Source organism: Leopardus geoffroyi, chromosome E2 (genome assembly GCF_018350155.1).
Source record: "Leopardus geoffroyi isolate Oge1 chromosome E2, O.geoffroyi_Oge1_pat1.0, whole genome shotgun sequence".
NCBI classification, from domain to species: Eukaryota; Metazoa; Chordata; class Mammalia; order Carnivora; family Felidae; genus Leopardus; species Leopardus geoffroyi.
This window is the reverse complement of record NC_059335.1, coordinates 31826143-31845813: the sequence shown is the minus strand read 5'-3', so window position 1 is coordinate 31845813 and position 19671 is coordinate 31826143. Positions and strand designations below refer to the sequence as shown.

The 19671-nt window shown below is 52.7% G+C and overlaps 1 non-coding gene across 1 annotated transcript; it reads left to right on the top strand.

The window, feature by feature from the left end:
• The first annotated feature begins 19264 nt into the window (after positions 1 to 19264).
• On the top strand, positions 19265 to 19368 carry LOC123579496. The gene has a single exon (XR_006702801.1). It is a non-coding gene; the product is annotated as a small nucleolar RNA U13 (small nucleolar RNA).
• The last annotated feature ends 303 nt before the right edge of the window (positions 19369 to 19671 follow it).

The window sequence follows — 19671 nt, the reverse complement described above, 5'->3', positions numbered from 1 at the left end:
CCTTCCAGGCCCAGGAGACGACGTGCGATCAATCACACCAATCACAGATGGAGAGAAGAACCCTCAGCAACCTGAGGAAAGAGGGGCCAAATCAACAGCCACCATGTACCGAAGAGGACGCCTCAAAAATAAAGGACTCAAAGCTGGACCAGGGGGAGACACACAGGGGAGGCTGGACAGGGGAGGCACCACATCCTGAGCCTACGATGTGACGCCCGGGCTCCGATGGGGCCACACAACCTCGAAGGAGCCCCCAGGCCAGGGCTCCGAGCACCCGGCTTTGCCACCACTGGAATGTCACCCATGAGCGCCGAGCTGGGCTATCTCCCTATCGACACCCATAGATTCAGGACCACCACCCCCTTCCCCATATCAACACCCCAACTCTGGCTGGTTGCTTCTTTTCTCAGGGCAGTCGGCCTAGGTATCCATCCCCAATCTCTCTGGAGAGGCTACTCTCGCGGAATCCAAGGACGCTGTCTGTCCCTGTACCTGGGAACTCTTCCTAATGAAGCAAAGGGGAACACGAGTTTAATCCCGAGCAGGGCGCTCCCTCTAAAGACAGGCAACAGTGCGGATTATGGCAACGAGGACTTGCCTTATGAGTTGCAGAGGAATTTATACCTCTCGAGAAAGCATACCATCGCCATTCTTCCCCAAACCCTGCTTCCGCTTTCCCTACACTTCACCATTAGGGATTCATTCCTTTGTGCTGACCACACGCAGTATTAAAATACAGATTGGTGGGGAGATTGGGGGAGGTCCATAAGTCATGCATTCACCCGTGTAAAGGGGAGGAGGCCACGGATCAGTGGTTCTCAACCCTGGTGTATATTAGAATTATCTGGGCCACACGCCTGAATAATTGAAACTAAGTCTCTGGAGACAGGGCCCAGACATCTGTAGTTAGCAAACACGGTTCCAGGTTGTTCTGATGCCGTGTGAGTCCCAGTAACTACTTCCATGGGCAAACCTTCAAGAAAGGTACCAGGGACACCCAGTTGGTCACGTGGACTTAGCTGATGGCCCAGGAGTAGCGAGCTGCTGTTCGGACTGGGGGCCACACTGGTTTCACCCGGTTGAGCTCTCCCTGCTGGCGGTGGCCGCTGGCCAGGTATGAGACGGGTTCCCCGGTCTCCGGATGGTTTCCCAACGTTCCCGGCACCGGGGCCGGAGCAGCGCACTCTGTGTTATACGGAGGAAAGAGAAGAGTTAACTGGTAAGCACGGATGTGCAGCCGGAACACTGAGCAAAAAGCCCACTGGCAGAGGGGTAGGACATTCTAACTCAGAAACCAGGAGCGAGCACCTCGGCGCGTTCCCGCGGAACGCACGCACACGGGTCCCACCGCCTCGGCCGCAGCCTGCCTTGAGGGATCCAGGGGAAATGAAAATTAATGGGGTGGGGAAGGTAATCAACAGTGAGTCCCACTTTTGTTAATAACCACCCTCCATCACGGGGAGAATGAGACAGAGCGTCCGTTCCAGGCCAGGGTCACCTTGGGAAAGGAGGGTGGGCGCCTTTGAGGGGATCTCTTTCAGGCCCGGGTCCTCCCTAGGTCGTGGAAGATGGTCTCAGAAATGGACTGTCCCTTTGGAGCTTCCGTACCCTGAGAGTGCTTTGCAGATTGGCTCCATGGCATGAGCTGGAATTGTCCATCAGGATCCCCGTGGGTGCCTCCCAGCCCTGCCTTCACTGAGCCATCAGCTCTGCGCCCCGGCTCTGCCTTCGTCCCCGAGACGCTCCACTCTCGCATCGCTAACCTCGCCCCTGCTGCCCATTGCTGCTGACAGAGTTGCCATCGACATGGGGACACTCTGGGGCTGAAGCTGCTGCGAGCGGGTAGGGCGGTCATCAGCCTCGGACCTTGGTGATAAGTTCCCACTGCCCACTACCCCGCCCCCTCCCCCGCTGCCAGGCACCTACAAATCACCAGGCCCAATAGACAAACACCTTTGCCAAGTTGGCTCTTTGTTTCCAAAAGCCATTTCCATTTCCCATGTGCTTACTCAGCCTCCCCCCAGCACCGTGTTGCTTGGTGATGGGTGAAATGGGCAAACAGTAGCCTTCAGTAGCAGGTCTTTGATGTGTGCTGTTGGGAGCTGGGGCCACAACAGGGCTGCTGGGGCCTTCTCGGGGGCACCTGCCATGGAAACCCTGCGATGCAACTGATCCGCTCACGTGGCTGTGCAGCCCGATGGCCAACCCCGCCCATGAGGTCACGGGTTGGCAGGGAAAGAAAGGGATCTCAGTCAATTCCCACGTGCCAGGCCCCAGGACGAGCCATTGGCATAGAGCACCTCACTAATTCTGCATACCAAGCCAGTCAAGTAGGTGCACGTTAGCGGTTAAAGCTTGGATTCTGGAACCAGGCTACCCGGTTTCAAATCCCTGCTCTGCCACTGACTAGCTGTGTGACCTTGGGCAAGTAGCTTAACCTCTCTGAGCCTCATATGCCTGCAACCAATCTGTAAAATACAAATAACAGCACCTTACGTCATACGGTTGCCGTGAAGCTCCAGTAAGATGATATATACAAAGAATATTTAAAACAAAGCCAAGTGTATTAGTCTGGTCAGGCTGCCGTAATAACATACACAGACCCAGTGGCTTAAACAGCAGAAGTTTATTTCTGAGTCTGGAGGCTAGAAGTCCAAGATCAAGGCACCGGCTGATTCGGTTCTGGGCGGAGCCTTTTCTTCCTGGCTTGCAATCGCCTCTCACTGTGTCCTTCCCTCCGGATCTGGAAACACAGTCATACCGGGGGTTAGAGTTTCAACATATAAACTGGGGCGGGGGGTGGGGGGCAGTGGGTGCGCAACTCAGTCTGTGCAACAGGCATGAAACATGTTCCGTGAGTGTTGCCCATTGTTATTATGGCCGCCATACCCCATTTCACATGAGAATGCTGAGCCCAGAGTGGCAGAGTCGGGACCTGAACCCAGGACTGGTCTGACTTCCAAGCACACGGCTGTAACCAGGTGCTAAGTGCTCGGCTCTTCCCCCCAGATGGCAGGGGCTCCCGACCCCCTGCCGAGCACCCCCTGAGTGCTCTTTGACCAATGGCCACTCCTCTGGACACTAGGGAAAGTGTCACACTGCTTGGCCGGGAAGCCAAGACTGTCAGGTTGTGGGCATTGGCTGGGTGCCTAGCCCAGGGGAGCCCTTGCCCATGGAGCTGGAGAAGGTCCCCCCTCCCCCCACCTGAATCCTACATCTCCGCTCTGGTTCCTTTCCAGATCCTGTATCACCTGCTTGCAAGGCTCGGTCAGGTGGGAGAAGGAAAAGAACACAGCCACAGCTACTGGTTCCTGTCGTCGGGGCTCTGCCTGCCCCCTCCGGAGCCAAATGAGGTTCCTGCTCTAATCGTGTCCGAAAGAGCCAGGAGCCTCCTCCGCCCCGTATCGAGGCTCGGGCGGTGAGGCACGTGGCCAACATCCTGTTCTTCTGGAAACAGCATCCGGTATTGCTTCCAGGAACCATGCATCACACATTCTGTCCATGGGGCTAACTAACTCTGATCATGTGACTCGCTCTGACCAGTCTGAGCATCACATCTTTCTGAATGCTATAGCTGGTTCAGGGACGGGCGCATGTCCAAATCTAGGCAAAGCAGAGCAAAAGAGAGTCAATTCCAGGCTTATCACGAACATAATCAGAGGCGAGACATTCTCCTCAGTGAACTTATTTCTGAGGGTACAGAACTTATTTCTGGCTGCCATGACAACGAAGCCAAAGAAAGGAGAGCAGAGCTGAGAGAGGCTGAGAGACAGAGTCCCGATGACATTGTTTAAGCCCCTGGATATAGCTGTGCCTGAAGACATTCCAAGCCATAATAGCTCCTTTCTTGCTAGTTTGACTTGGGTTTGGTGACTTGTGAAAAAAGAGAAAGAAAGAAAGAAAGAAAGAAAGAAAGAAAGAAAGAAAGAAAGAAAGAAAGAAAGAAAGAAAGAAAGAAACCTTCACAACAGAGGGAAGATACAGGAATTAGAAATTCTGAGTAGGTTAGAGGCGTTCAGTTTTTCCTACCTGCTGGAGATGAGAGTCATGACTTCTCCTTCTTTGTCATGGGGAGCTCTAGCATTAGCCAGAGCTATATTCTAGAAATGGAATGTATTCCATTTCTCTCTATATTCTATATTCTAGAGTACTCCCCAAAGAAGTGGGGAGAAATACCACCAGCCCAGCTGGACCAAAAAAGACAATGGGTTATTCGGCATCGCAGTTCGGAGGCACTGGGCTCTTCACGGCCCAGAAATCAATGACTAGCACCAGGAGCCTCCCTCTGAGAGGAACATGGCATTCCCTGGGCAAGCCTGACTGATCTCATGGGTGTGTGCCCACCAGAGCCGGCTGGTCAGGAATGTTTGATTCCAAGCAGATAATGAATCGGGGGTCAGTGGGCAACCAGAATGGAGATGGGCTCCGCTCAGCCCCCAGCTTCACTCTGGGCCAGGGTCAGGACTAGAGCCGATGACCCAGGGTAGGGCCTGGGCACCTTGAGGATCTTCACCGACCCAAGGGAGGAGGAGTTTAAGGCGGATGGTGCGAGCCCCTGTGGAGGCTGGGAGGGAGGGGGTCCCCCCACCACACACGGGCAAACACACACCCTTCACTTGCCCCTCAGGACATGTGGGGAGGAGAATCAAAGTGAGTCCCCTTGGCCATGGTAGCCCCCCCTTCCCCAAAGCAGGGGTAGCTCCTGCAAGGAGGGACTGATGGCTAGATTCAGCAAGTCTTGAGAAAGGGCTCCCGGGGCAGAAGACAGGGTGGGGGTGCACGCACAGGCAGGAAGACAGCTGCGATGGAGTTGAGCACCAAAGTCTGAGTAATGGATTGGGCCGCAGAGAAGGAGGGGATTCCGTAAGAGGGCAAAGCCAAGGACCCCTCTTCGAAGAGCGCCCCCGGGGTCCGGGAGGTCAGGCTGACGCTGCTCGTACGGTCTTTCTTCACCCCCGCTCATGTTGGATCAGTCCGGCTCCGCAGGATGGGGGAGACTGGGGATGGCGGGCCGTCCTCCCTTCTTCTGTCATGGATAACTGAAGGATGTTCGCTCTTGGTTCCACCTGGCTCCTCTAATACCCGAGGGAGACAGCTTAGACCTGCCAGGGTTCTTCAGTGACAAGCAACAGGTTACACCGTGGCTGGTGTAACCACGGAGGGGAACTGTCTGGAAAGGTGTCGGGTGGCTCTCAGAATCAAAGGAAAAGACAAAGAACTAGGCTCAAAAGGGCAGGGAAGAGGGACCTGGAGGGGTAGGGGCCTGTACAAAGTCCCCTAAGACTCGAATCCAGCTCCGGCCATTGTACGTCGTGAGAGAGTAAATGTGAATGGCTGAGCCCGGGACACATGCCCACCCATTGGCCAGGAGAGAGGGGCGGTATCAAACAATAGGAGAATCTCATTGGCTGAAATTGAGTCACTGCCCCACCCATTGCCCGAGCACCTTGATTGACAGATAGGCCAAGAGCAACCCCAGTGGCCAGCGGTCATTCACCGGAAGTAAACCCGGAGGTCTTACCGGAAATGGATGGGAGCGACAACAAAGAAAACACCAAACGGCCATTGCAAGGGTCGGTGAAGCTCAGGCTCAGGAGAGGTTATTTCTCCAGAGATGCTCGGAATCTACGCATGCTCCGTCAGGTGGTTAGAAAAGAAAGCATCTCTCCAAGCTCTGACCCAGAAAGGGGGCGGGCGGGGTGGGGGGGGGGGTGGTCAGGAGGAACAGCCGCTGCTGGGGCTACGTTTATGGAGTCCTCACCTTGGACCAAGCAGTGGCTGAGTGTTTTGCACCCCTGATCTCTTCTCGCATCTTCACAGCCGCACCAGGCGATGGACTTTGCAGATGAGGACCCCGAGGCCCAGCCACGGCGCTCAACCAAGGCACTCGCCCACACTCACGGCTCCCAGAGCCAGGACCTGATGGAGAACTGTCAGCACAAAGCCCATGGGATAGATGGCGATGCCCCGCAGATCCTCAGAGGCAGAAGGGGACCATCGGTGGGGGGGTGGGGGTGGAAATTGGAGGAAAATGACAAGGAGGAGGAAGAAAGGCAAGAGGAGATGGGGCGGAGGAAAACTCAAGGAACCATGGGGCTGAAGAAGGACACCAAGGCCTGGGATCTTGGTACCCACGCAGCAGGCTTGTCTCACATTTAGGGAGTGAACCACAAAGATCCAAGATCATCGGGGGCCATGGCACCGGTGGTCTAATGAGCCTCGGGAAGGAAGGGGTTGGCAAATTCACAGCTGTGTATGTCCCAGATGATACCTTGGAGTTTTCCGGCCGCCTTTTACTCTTCGGCCATCCTCCACCGGGTATCTTAGAACACAAGAGCCCAAAGTCAGGGAAAGCAGAATGGCTTTCCCATTTTTATTGAGCACCTACTAAGGGCCAGGTTGCTTTTCCTACATTATCCCTCAGTCTCAGGAGAACCTTGAGAGATGGATGTCATGCTGTCTCCATTTTACAGATGAGAAGACTGAGGCTGAGGAAGAGGAGCTGTAATTTGAGCCCCGGAGTAGCTAATACCCAAATCCCAGCTGGAAGGCACGTGGGTGGAGGTGCCAAGGTGGCCGCCATGGAGCCCGCGTTTCCGTCCGGGGCGGGCACCAGGGCCAGTGGCGCTGGGCGGCCCTGCTTTGCCTGCCGGGGCGCTGGATCCATCTGGAAGCCTGCCCTCGCGAAGTTAGGGCCTCGCTTAACCAAAGTTTGTGAAAGGGCACCCTGAGAGAAGAAACAGTCTTATCTCACCAGAGCCCTGCTAAAATCCCAATAAGCCCATTGCAAGCTAGAGATTGAAGTGCGATGTTGGCATCTCTCCTCTGGTGTGGAAAGAGCTTACACCGAGTCATATTTCAAAAAGGCACAACTGACACAGTATAATCTCTGGTCTTAACTCCCTCTGACCTTGAGAGAGCGGCAATAAAGCGCAGGGGCTGCAGGGCCTGGGGGGAAGGCCGGCTGCCAGGGGAATCTCATCAGGCCCGGCTGGCATCACAACGCCCTGTCGCTGCGGGGGAGGGGCGGGGGTTTCGCCTGCCATCCCCAGGGGGGGACAAAGCTCCTGGGGCCCCGAGGGGGGGGGGCAGCCTCCTGGTCCTGGAGCCCCAGCTCCGCCCCTTCCCCAGCACCCCACTGATGCAAGCCCCCAAGGACTCACCGCCATCTCCTCTCATCTTACCGCCCCCCCCGCCCCTCCCCAACCCCTTCTCTTTTCCAGTGACAATAATGGAGCTGAAAACGTCGCCAGAAAAGGCATCGATCTGTTTATCTATCACTTGCTAATCAAAAGTTTCCTGCCTCCCGTTAAAATACCAATGATTTCCTTTGCGGAATCAAACAGGTCTGTTCTCAGAGACTGAGCGCGTCAGTGGAGACAGTTTAATTACCGCCTTTGATGCCTCTTCCCTGAATACCAATCTTTCCCGAGTTACATGATGAACACACATTAGGGGAAGAATTAAATCAAAAAAAGCAGGAACTAATTGTGGGGCATCTCACGTGGAATCGGGCTTCCCTGTTATGTACTCTGTCCTTTCCCGGGGCCCATGTGGTCCGAAGCCCCAACCCTGGGAAATTCCAGCACCGTCCAAGGGAGCCTGCTGTTTGCCCCCTGAGTTCCCTTGACACATTATAAATGCAAGGCTCAGACTGTGGGCTTCAGAGCCAAAGACTGGTCCTGTGTTCCAGCCTCAATGCTGGCCACTTAATTTCTAGGAGCCTCAGTTTTCCTGCATCTAAAAATGGAAACATGAACCATCCACGTAAAAGGCTGCTGTGAAAAATAAATCAAGTGAAACACGTCAAGCCTGGATCATGGGAGAAGTCAGTTAATGAGAGTGGGTATTAGCATTTCATTATGACATTAATTATAACATGTAACAGTAACGCAGATGTTTTTTCATAGATTATATCCTATTTATATACACTCTATGACTACACACTTATACTTTTTTAATGCTTATTTATTTATTTATTTTGAGTGAGAGATCGTGAGCAGGGGAGGAGCGGAGAGAGAGGAGGGAGAGAATCCCAAGCAGGCTCTGTGCTGTCAGCACGGAGCCCAACGTGGGGCTTGATCTCGGGAACCGTGAGATCATGACCTGATCCGAAATCAAGAGGTGGGCACTTAACCGACTGAGCCCCCCAGGTGCTCCCGTTTTTATAATTTTCGAAAGTTATTGTAAAATATAATAAGCAGTCAGTCTCCTTAATCACTGTATCCCACAGGACGTATTTCACAATTCAGAGAATGAATTCTTACAGGCAGAGGGAACGGCTCACAGGAGCACAGGTAAACACCGTTCCTTCCCTGACTGCCCTCTGATGGAAAGAAGAAAGAAACATGGTCACTTACATGACACTCAAACCTCCCTCGCCCCTCTATCACCCCGCCGTGCCTCGCTGGGCCTTCGGCCCCCACGCTGTCCTGCAGAAGTGTCCCCCAAAGGGCCCAGTCGCCGGGCAAGCCCAGAGTGGCAGCTGGTTCCCCTCTCTCCTGCTACTAAATTCCTTTCGACTTTGGACAGGGACAAATGACTCCCGGATGATACCATTTCTGGAAAAGGATACCCACAAGAACAGTTCTTAGATTTTATATTCTCGAAAACAAAAAAACACGATAACATTATTTGTAAAAATAAAAATAACTCCCCTCTTCTGTTTGGAAAATGATAAGGCCCCTGGCCCTCATATATCCCTCTACTGCCAACCCCAGGTCCCCATTTCTTTCTTTCTCTCTCTCTCTCTCTTTCACACACACACACACACACACACACACACACACACACTCACGGCTCTTCCTGCACTGATAATCTCCCACCTTCTTGTGTGGATGGACACTGGGTTTCCCCTGCTATCCATCACACCCCCACTGATGCCCTGGTGGATGGACTCCCCAGCCAGGGGACCAGCTGCAAGCTATGTCCCCAAATCGCTGACTCTAACCTTTCCTTGTCAGTGACCTCAGGAGGCATCCAACTGTGTGGACATGAAGCAGCACATCAAGCCCAGAAGGGGGGCAGGGGGCGGGGCTCTGGTTTAGCCCTGGTTGGGGGGGCGGGGCTTTCTGTAAACGGTCCACCAAGAGGCTTATCCCTGGGGCAGCTTCCTGTCCTTCCATCCTGCCCAGTGTCATGAGTGATGCCAGCAGGAGAAAAGGTGTGTGTGTGTGTGGGGGGGGGGGTTCTTCTGGGGGACCAAGATACAGGGGACCTCTCCTGTGGAAGCTCTTCCCATCAGAATGCAGCTAGAGGGAAACTGAGGCTTAACTGGCCTGCCCCCTCCCCCCCCATGGAGCCTCCAACAGAAACTAGATGCACCCTTTCATCAGGCCTTTGCCCCAAGAGATCGCAAAGCCCCCACATAGGAGAATAAGGAGGAAGCCCCTTTCCTGGGGACTCTACTAGAAGAGACTAGAACGTGCCACACGATTCGACACATATGCCCCAGATGTGAGTATGTCGCGCACGTGCAATGGTGGCCAAGGCAGGATTCCCCGCTCAGGGAGCACAGAGCCCTGTGGGGACCCGACTCGGCAGCACGCGGTTATGCCGCGGCCTGGGAAGTCCGGCTTCGGGACAGGCCAGGGGTGCGGACATGGAGCTTTCAGGAATCAGGTGAGGCTTTGGGGAAGAGGCGGGGCTTGGCGGGGAAATGCAAGGGCAGAGGGTAGGCAGGGCACATGGGCCAGGGCTGGGGGGGGGCCACAAAAAGGAGTCGCTCCTGAGGTCCGTGGGGGAGCCATCCAGTAGCTGTGACCACAGCAGTGATGTGATCCGACTCGCCCTTCACTTTGGCCACGTGTGGAATTTAAGGAACGACCCCGGGGGAGGAGGATGGTTCGGCCCCTGCGATTGCTAGGGGCTGGCGTCCCTGCCCGTGACCAGCTCTGAAACTAGGGTGACCCAGCTGCCGTGTTTGGGCCGGTGTTGGGTCTCCTTCTTCTGCGTCTCTGTGCCCCCCCCCGTCCCCTCCTTGTTCCCTCTCTCCGTCCTCCCCATCTTCTCTCCTTCTCCCCCTTCTCAACACTCTTCATTTCTGCCTCTCATCCTTCCTCAGCCTCCCTGGCCTCCCCCCCCGCCCCCCACCTTCTGGGCACCTCTCGCAGAAGAGCTGGATGTCATTCCTTTTTGTGGGTTTCTTTCCCTGTTGGCGCACACGACCCCCACCCAGCTCCTCATGTAAATATGACCTTTCTGATGTTCATTATCAATTAAAGGAACAAATCCCCTTCTCTGAGCGGCACGAGAGACCTTTCCAGCCGAAGAGCACAAAAGGGCCTCTGGGGCCGGCTGCCAGATGGGCCGTCTCCCATCTCTGGGCACGGCCTGGGTGGGTGGGGAGGCCGGGCACACGGGTGGACACACAGAAATTAACGGGACGGCAAGCCCCTGGGACGTCCTCGCTGCAAATGTCTACCCCACACCTGCCACGGGCCCGCCAGCTTTCATCCCCTTCTTCCCCTGGGGCGGGGGGGGGGGGTCCCTCCAGAGGGCAGGCCAGGCTTCTCATTCAGGCTCCCCACCACTGCCCCCCCCCCCCAGGCTGCCGCCACCAGGGCTCCGGCCTCCCCCGGGGTCCCTGAGCCACTTTGGGCCAAAGACGGATCTCAGCCCATGGGAGGAGCAGCTCTGGGGACCCAACTATGGGCACCTTGCAAAAAAAAAAAAAAAAAAAAAAAGAGTTTTTACATAGTTTTAAATTTTATTTATTTATTTATTTATTTATTTATTTATTTTGAGAGAGAGAGAGAGAGAGAGAGAGAGAACGCACACGGGGGAGGCACAGAGAGAGAGGGAGACAGAGAATCCCAAGCAGGCTCCGTGCTGCCAGCCCAGAGCCCAATGTGGGTTCGATCCGAGGAGTCTCGAAATCATGACCTGAGTGGACACCAAGAGCTGGACATTCAACCAAATGAGCCACCGAGGCGTCCCTCACATTAGGCCACCGCCTTGCGTGGAGGTACGCTTTCCCCCACTGAGCCCACATTGCCTGAACTCCCCCCTCCTCCTTTGCGTTTGCCCTGCCTCCTCCTCCTCCTCTTTGTCTTCTTCCCCCTCCTCATCACTCTGTTCTGGAAACACCCTCACAGCTCCCCCACGATGCCCTTTCCCCCACAGGAGCCAAACAGAAGCCTCAGAGGCCGTGCGGAGGACAGAGATGGGCCCTGCCTGGCCTTCGGCTCCCTCGCCCTCCCCGTGCCCCACAGAGGCCTCAAGCTCCCTGATCTGTGGTCAGCGGCTGGGCTCACCTGCAGGTCTACAGGAGGGAGTGGGTCCCAAGGCAACCACGACAGGGCTGAGCGAGGGGCGGGACCTCCTGCCTAGGATGGTTTCGGGAAGAAACTGTTTCGGGAAACAGTTCCGCGGGCCCCAGCCCTTCCCATGGCTGCACCCCCAGTGCCTTATCCCAGATTGCCCCAGAGCCCCAGGCCCACGCACCACCCAGGAAGAAAGCCCCCACCCACCCCACCCACGGCTCCCTTGTTGCTGTCACAGCCCGGGCTTAATTGCTGGTTAGGGAGGGGCGGCCGTTCCTCGACATGCCCCTGTGGCTGGCTGGGCTAACCACACCCGTCTGGGGTGCCTGGGGACCATGCTGTGTGCATTAGAGGCTCCCGGTTGTGCAAACGGCATTGGGCACGGTGGTTGCCCAAGTCTGGTTCCCATTCCTAGAGCAATGTGCCCACCAGCAACCAGAATCAGACGCGAAGGTGGAGAGCCGTCTGCTGGGGGCTGAAGGCACATTTGGAAAGCCGGAGTGACACAGATGGGTGGGGGAGGGGGAGGGCAAGGGAAAATGCAATACCCCAAAAGCTCAGGCAGTTGGCCTCCGTGTCGGAAACGTTGTGACCCGCAGCCCAGTTTGTCTCCCCTTATTTGCTCCTGACAACAAGTGACTTCTCCAAGCTCAGTCCAACGGAGAAGAGGTAACAGCTCATGACCTTGAGCCTGAATTTCTTCTCGCACCCTCCAAGGCACAGCGGCATGGACGCAGGGTGCTCGTCCCACAGCCCTTTCCAGGTGATAGAGGAAGCCGGGCCCACCGAGGCCTTCACTAGCTGCCCTCGAGAAAGATCCAAGGATCCCTTTGGGAGCCCACCGCCAGGCCCCTGGAAGGCCTGACTCAAGGCCTCCTTCTCTGTCAGCATCATCCGTGGGCCTTCCCACCAGGGCGGGGTGCACTCTGGTGACACCACAAGGCAGGCAGGGGCACTGCAGAGGGAAAGCCCAGAACTGGGCTAAGGGGAGGGCTCTAAACTGGCACACAGCATGTGAAGGACACACACACACGCAGCTACACGCACACAGGCACCCACATGTGCACACAAGCATGCACACAAACACCCGTGCACGCGCACACGACATAGGCACACACACGCACACACAGGGGTGCACGAGTGCATACACACACAAGCACACACACAGACAGACCCAAGGGCAATAGAGCGTGGCCGACAAGCTTGCCAAGGTAGCATGGACCCCTCTTTCTGGCCACATCCCCCCCCTCCCAATAGCCTTTGTTTACTTACAATGTGACCCAAATTTGGGAGTCCGGGATAGGAAAGGGACTCCAGAAAGCTCCTCCTACATCATCCTGCCTCAGGGCATCCCTCTAACTAACTCACCCTCCCTTTACAACTCCTGGGTCTCCTGCCATAGGGGGATGTCCCGGATTTAGAAAATTCAGAGCCAGAGCATCCGATGTAGATACCCGCTACTAGGAATTTAACCTATGGATGTGCCATTTTCCATATTCCTTGCAGCATTACTTACAACGGTCAAGCAGCTAGAAACAAACAACCTTATTGTCCATCGCCAGGGCCTGGCAGAGTGCAAGTTCATGTAGCCCAGAGATGACAACTAAGCATGGGGCGGGGCCACAGAGACAGTGAGACTCGGCCCTTACCCCCAGGTTGCTCACAGGCCAGGGAGGAGGGCGGCCATGTTGGTAGGCTAAGCAAGACTGAGAGCAACATGTCCGCAGTTCTGGAAAGGGAAGGTGCTTCCTTCCTTTGCCCCGGCTCTCTCCAGCTGTGTGTGGTAGGCTTTCTCTGCTGACGCCTTCTTCTGGCCCCTGGTGTTTCCCCTCACCCAGAGGGCACAACCACAGCCACGTGGGGCAATTGGCAGCCAAGTAGGTGCAACTGTGGGAAGTGTCCCCAGTTAAGAAGAACACAGTATCCACATGTGAGAATTATTCTGCCAGCTTCCTTTACGCCTTGCTGAATCGAAGCGTTCCTTAGGCTAAACGTTCAGCTACCATTACGTGCTTCCTTTTGGAAGGAAACATCAAAGCCTAGACCAGGGCCACAGAAGGAGTCATTTTGGCTATTACATTCACTATTTATTGTGTGTGTGTATATATATATATATATATATATATATATATATATATATAAGTTTTAAGCCCAAAACATCATGGCTTAAATAAACAATAAACATTTATCATCTCACACAGTTTCTCTAGGTTGGGAATTTAAGAGCAGGGATTCAGAATGGTACTTGTTCCTCATCAGGTCACAGTTGGGATGTCAGCCATGACTGTGGTCATCAGAAGGCTTGACTGGGATTGGAAACTCCAAATCCCAGGCGGTACATGGATGTGGCTGTGGACAGGAGGCCCCGGTTCCTCTTCATCGGAGAGCACCGAGCTGCTTGAGCATCCTCATAAGATGGTAGCCGCTGTCTCCAGAGCAAGTGACTCCAGTAAGGTGAAAGCCACAATGTCTTGTATGCCCTGAGCTTGGCGGTAGCACGCCACCATTTGCACATCATCCTATTGGTTACACAAGTCATTTCTATTCAGCATGCAAGGGGACTACTCAAGGGCATGAATGTCAGGAGGTGGGGAGCACTGGGGGCCATCTTGGAGGTTGGCTAGCCCAGTAATTAATGTTCATATTCAGCCACACTGAGCACCACCACCCGTAACCTGCCCCAGCTCACCACTGGCCTCCAGTCCCCTCCTCATCTGCCCTACAAAGATTCCCACTTGCTATCCTCTCCCAAGTTCCTTTTGGAACAGAAGAGATTGTAAACTGATTGATTCATTTATGGAAACAGTGCCCATCCTATCATTCTGTATTTAGGGCGCTGATACCCTCTCCTATCTTGTGTCTACCACTTTCCTTTCACCACCCTACGTTCCTGCCAACTTCTATGACCTAAAGATCCCTAAATGTGGATGGTTGCATCCACTCCCTGCAGGCTGCATGTTTGTTAAAAATGGCTGGGTGACAGGTTTCTTAACCTCTCTGGGCTTCTCTTTCCTCATCTATAAAATGAGGTTACTAAAAGTACCTGCCTCTCTGAGATGTCTTGAGGACAAAATGAAATAACACATGGCAGGTACTTAGAACAGTACCTGGAGTGGAGGAAGTGCTATTAATATTCTCAGTATTGTCACTCTGTTGACATCATATCCTCCTCCCGGAATCCCCTCTCCAACTCTACTTATCAGCATCCTACTGCTCCTCACCATAAAGCCCCCCTGAACCTCTTCACCATCCTCACTTCCCTGCACGTCTGAAGCGCTACCACTTCTGAGCCACCCAGGTGCCCCTCAGATTTTCTACATAGATAATCATGTCATCTGCAAATAGAGACAGTTTTATTTCTTTCTTCCCTTTTATTTACTTTTCTTGTCTTATTGCATTAGCTATGATATCCACTATAATGCTGAAAAGGAGGGATGAGTGGGGGACATCCTTGCCTTGTGCTGAATCTGAGTAGGAAAGCTTCTAGTTTCTCAGAGAATTTTTTTTTAATATTAACACAGGGGCACCTGGGTGGTTCAGCTGGTTAAGGGCCCGACTCTTAATTTGGGCTCACGTCATGGTCTTGTGGTTTTGTGAGTTCAAGACCCACATCGAGCTCTGCATTGGCAGCATGGAGACTGCTTGGGATTCTCTCTCTCCCTCTCTCTCTCTCTCTCTCTGCCTCTCCCTCACTCATGCTGTCTTTATCTCTCTAAAAATAAATAAACTTTAAAAACTACAAAATACGTACTAACACAAAATAAATGATCCATAATGTGTGTGTGTGTGTGTGTATAACAACCTTCACTCTTCTAAACTTCCCTCCCTCTACCATCACCTTGCCCTGAAGTCATCACCTATTAGTTGTGTTGTACATTTCATGCTGAACTTTTCCCTACATATACTCACATATACCTTTTTTTTTTCAACGTTTATTTATTTATTATTATTTTTTTTTTTTGGAGGACAGAGAGAGACAGAGCATGAACGGGGGAGGGGCAGAGAGAGAGGGAGACACAGAATCAGAAACAGGCTCCAGGCTCTGAGCCATCAGCCCAGAGCCTGACTCGGGGCTCGAACTCACGGACCGTGAGATCGTGACCTGGCTGAAGTCGGACGCTTAACCGACTGCGCCACCCAGGCGCCCCCACATATACCTTTTGAAAACATAGATGGAACTGTACTCTACCTCTTTGTCTATAACTTGTGAATTTTTTTTAACTTAAGAGAATACTAATCATTTTACTTTTCCAGGCTAGTGCATATAAATTTACCTTAGTCTTTATTTTGTTAAGTTTATTTATTTATTCTGAGAGAGACAGAGAGAGTACAAGCAAGAGAGGAGCAGAGAAAGAGACGCAGAGAGAGAATCCCCAGCAGGTTCCACACTGTCAGCACAGAGCCTGACACGGGGGTCAAAATCATGAATCGTGAGATCATGACCTGAGCTGAAATCAAGAGTCAGACATTTAATCGATTGAGCCACCCCGGTGCCCCTCGTTTGGTTTTTAATAATAGCCAACTTAATGGATAAGGAGTGTGTAAGTCTCATCCTCTTATGGCTCTTGTCATTATTGGCCAAGGAAATAGTTATGGGTGCCCGGAACATAGTAGCTACTCCATGAATGCTGGTAACTTTCATTATGTAAAGCTCTGACCCAAGCGACTGTCACTGGGAGGGAAGGACACTGAAGGCCAGTCATGGGCTCAAGAGTCAAAGACTCCATTTGGCACCCAAAGATGGATTCCAAAGGGTCAAAGCACTTGCTCAGTCATCTGTCCCTTCTCCTCTTTTCCAGGTAACTCACATATCACACACTTGTCTCCATTTGTGGCCTTGGTCTCCTCTCTCCCCTTGAGGAGAAGTGACCACTTCAAATGCAGAGACAGGAGGGACCTAGGAATCAAGGGTTCCCCGGCCAGAACTCTCTGAGACAAGTTGCTGCCTCAAGCTCGGGGTTCAACTTTCCACGAGGAAGCAAAGGGTCTCTCCCAAGACCAGTTTGTGAAGCCCACTTTCAGAAGCTGGGGAGTTCAGGTCATAGTCGCTCCGCTTTGCCTGGTGCCCTAAAGCTTGTCAAAGAACCGCAGAGGTGCTCTCTTTTGGCATTCTTCCCTCCAGTTGAGCTGACCCTATGGGGAACGCTCACTGTTTCCAGAAGCTCTCAAACAAAGGGGCCACCCTGTGCGGTGGTTAGAGAAGCCTAGGTTCCCATCTCAGCTCTGTCCCTTGCTAGCTCTGCCAGCTGGATGAATTACCTCACCTGAGTGTATGCGAAGGTGGAAGGGTGAGGAAATTCCATGCCACGCCCTTCCTTCCCACCCACGGACCCCGACGACTGTGACGATGTGGCCACACTTGCCACCCTGAAATGCTGTAACAGCTATGGTTTCATCTGGAGGGGAAAGTCCCACGGGCAGGTTGGGATTTTCTTCATGGAATCTCTCCCTGCCAAGATCCCGACACCTGTTTAGAGCAGGTGCTACGCAAGGCAGTGTCCTCTTCTTTTAAGGACAGCCCGGAGCCACTTTCTTCATCTGGTTCACCTGAAAGCATTGGCTTCCAGCTCTAGCCAGGAGCAACTTTCCTTCTTGCGACTCCAGTGGAGCATCTCCAAATGGACCAAAGTGACTGGGGCTCAGATGTTTCTAGTCATTGTCAATAGTGGCAGCAGCATTTTCAGCTGAGGAGGGATCCCAAGGACATAAGTTAGACAAAAGAGGACCGGCTTCAGTTGAGAGGGGAATTCGGGGGTGGGTCATGGTCAAAGAGGGTGGTGATTGGGTGAGGGGAGCGGTGTGGAGGTAGACACGGCAACAGGGTTTTGTTTCCACGTCTTTCTTTTTTTTTTTTTTTTAAGTAATCTCTACCCCCAACATGGGGCTCGAACTCACCACCCGGAGGTCAAGAGTCCCGCGCCCCACCCACGGAGCCAGCCAGACACCCCTGGCTTCTTCAATGGGTATTTTTTATATACTGCAAATGATCCTGCTTTTCCCATTGTGGAATTCATATCATTTCCTCTGACACTATTTATTTAAATAAAAGAGTAATCCCTTGGGTGGAAAGGATTAAGGAAATAATTACATAGCATTCAAAGGTGTGCAGATGGCCATCAAGGCAGGGATGTTTGGAGAGAGGGATCCAACAGGCCACGTATGATTACAAACAGTGCCTTTTCTTCTACACGTCTGTTTCCATCAAGGAATGAGTGCCAGCGACTGTATAGAGTGGTTCCGGCTGTGCCTTTGCTGTCAGCTGCCGACTCAGCACCCACCATCGCAATCTCCTTCCCAGGGTTCCTGTGCAGCCCAGAGAAGCCGGAGACTACATTTCCCAGAATCCCCTTCCTCGTGAGGGGGGGGGGGGGCGGTTAGAACGGCGAGAAGCCCGGATGTGGGATTTGCAAGGAGGGTAAGAAGTCCTCTTTCTCTGCAGGCGGTTGCAGCCAAGTGCGTAGGGTGACGGGAGGTTTGCAGCAGCTTTCCGGAGAATTTCAGGAATGACTCACTTTGGTGCTGCAGACTGAAGGAGGGAGGAAGGGCTTCCCAAGATTTTCTTTAGAATTGCAGGGTGGCTCCGTGGGTTAAGTGTCCGACTGTTGACTTGGGCTCAGGTCACGACCCCAGGATTGTGGCATGGAGCCCTGCCACCGGCTCAGCGGGGAGCATGGAGCCTGCTTAACATTCTCGCTCTCTCCCTCTGCCCTCTCCCCTACTCGTGCACTCTCTCTCTCTCTCTAAAATAAAAATAAAATTAAAGAAGATTAAAGAATGGTGAAACCTTCCCTTTAGCATAAACACTTCCATGCTAAAATGACATTAGAGGAACTCTGGGAATCAGCCACAGATCTACAGCAACCAAGCAAACGCCCAACCAAGGAAAAGTCGCGTTCGGTTGGTGGGACAGTTGGTCTTTTTACTGGTCCTTCCTTTGCCCCTCCCTGGCACAACATGGCACAGTTTGGGGGAAGCGGTGGCCGAATTACCCACTCCCTTCCTGTGGCATCTGACCTGGAGCTCACGTGGCCAAAAGCACCACAGCCTGGATCTCAGGCAGGAGGCGGTCGTCATGGCTCAGGAAAATTCAAGGGGACTATAGACCTGCGGACTCCTGAGGCAAGTGATTACTGATTGGGGAAGTAACAGAGCAGCTAAAGCCCGAGAAGAAACAGGGGTTAAACTCAGGAAAATGAAGGTACTTAAAAGCAGCCAGGAATAATGGAGCAGTACACAGGCCCAGGGGAAACCCATGTCGAGAAAAGGCCCAAGAAGACCCTAAGCCTTCATGAAGCTCATCCCAAGGTTCAGAAGATGCCCTGCTAATTGGTGAAGGTCTTAACCTCCAGTCTGCAAAGACTGGGAGACGTGGTTGATTTTTTTAATGCCCCATTTTAAACAACAGATCCCAAAGCATACAAAGAAACAGGAAAACATGGCCCACGCAAAGGAACAGAATATTTCCCCTGAGAATACACAGGCATTGGACTTACAGGCAAAACCTTAAAATAACTATCTCGGGATGCCGGGGTGGCTCAGTCGGTTGAGCGTCCGACTTCGGCTCAGGTTATGATCTCGCGGTTAATGGGTTCGAGCCCCGCATCAGGCTCTGTGCTGACAGCTCAGAGCCTGGAGCCTGTTTCATATTCTGTGTCTCCCTCTCTCTCTCTGACCCACCCCTGTTCATGCTCTCTCTCTGTCTCAAAAATCAATAAACGTTAAAAAAAATATTAAAAAAAAAATAATAACTACCTCAAGGGGCACCTGGGGGGCTCAGGTGGTTAAGCGTCAGACTTCGGCGGGGGTCACGATCTCACGGTTTGTGAGTTCGAGCTCCATGTGGGGCTCCGTGTGGACAGCTCAGAGCCTGGAACCTGCTTCGGATTCGGTGTCTCCCTCTCTCTCTGCCGCTCCTCCACTCGTGCTCTGTCTCTTTCCCTGTTTCTCTCAAAAATAAGTAAGCATTAAAAAAAAAATAAAAATAAATAACTATCTTAAACATCCCTTTGTAGCTCATAAGCATGATGATTGGGTGTTTATGCTGTCGTGTGACGGGTGTCTCCCTCAAACTTTGTTACGATCTTGGTGCATTACCCATCTGACATGGAAAAAAAAAAACACCTATCTTAAATATGCTCTAACAGCTAAAAGAAAACACAGAGAACGAAAAGAAACCAGCAAAACAATATATGAACCAAATGAACATATCAACAAAGAGATTGACATTATTTTAAAAGAACCAAAAGGAAATTCTGAGGCTGAAAAATAGAAGAACTGAACTGAAAAATTCACTAGAGTGGGTAAGAGCAGATTCGAACAATCAGCAAACTGGAAGAGGAGTCCTTTGAAATTATTAAGTTTGAGGAGCAAAACAAACAAAGGAAAGTAATAAGAGACAAAGGGACTT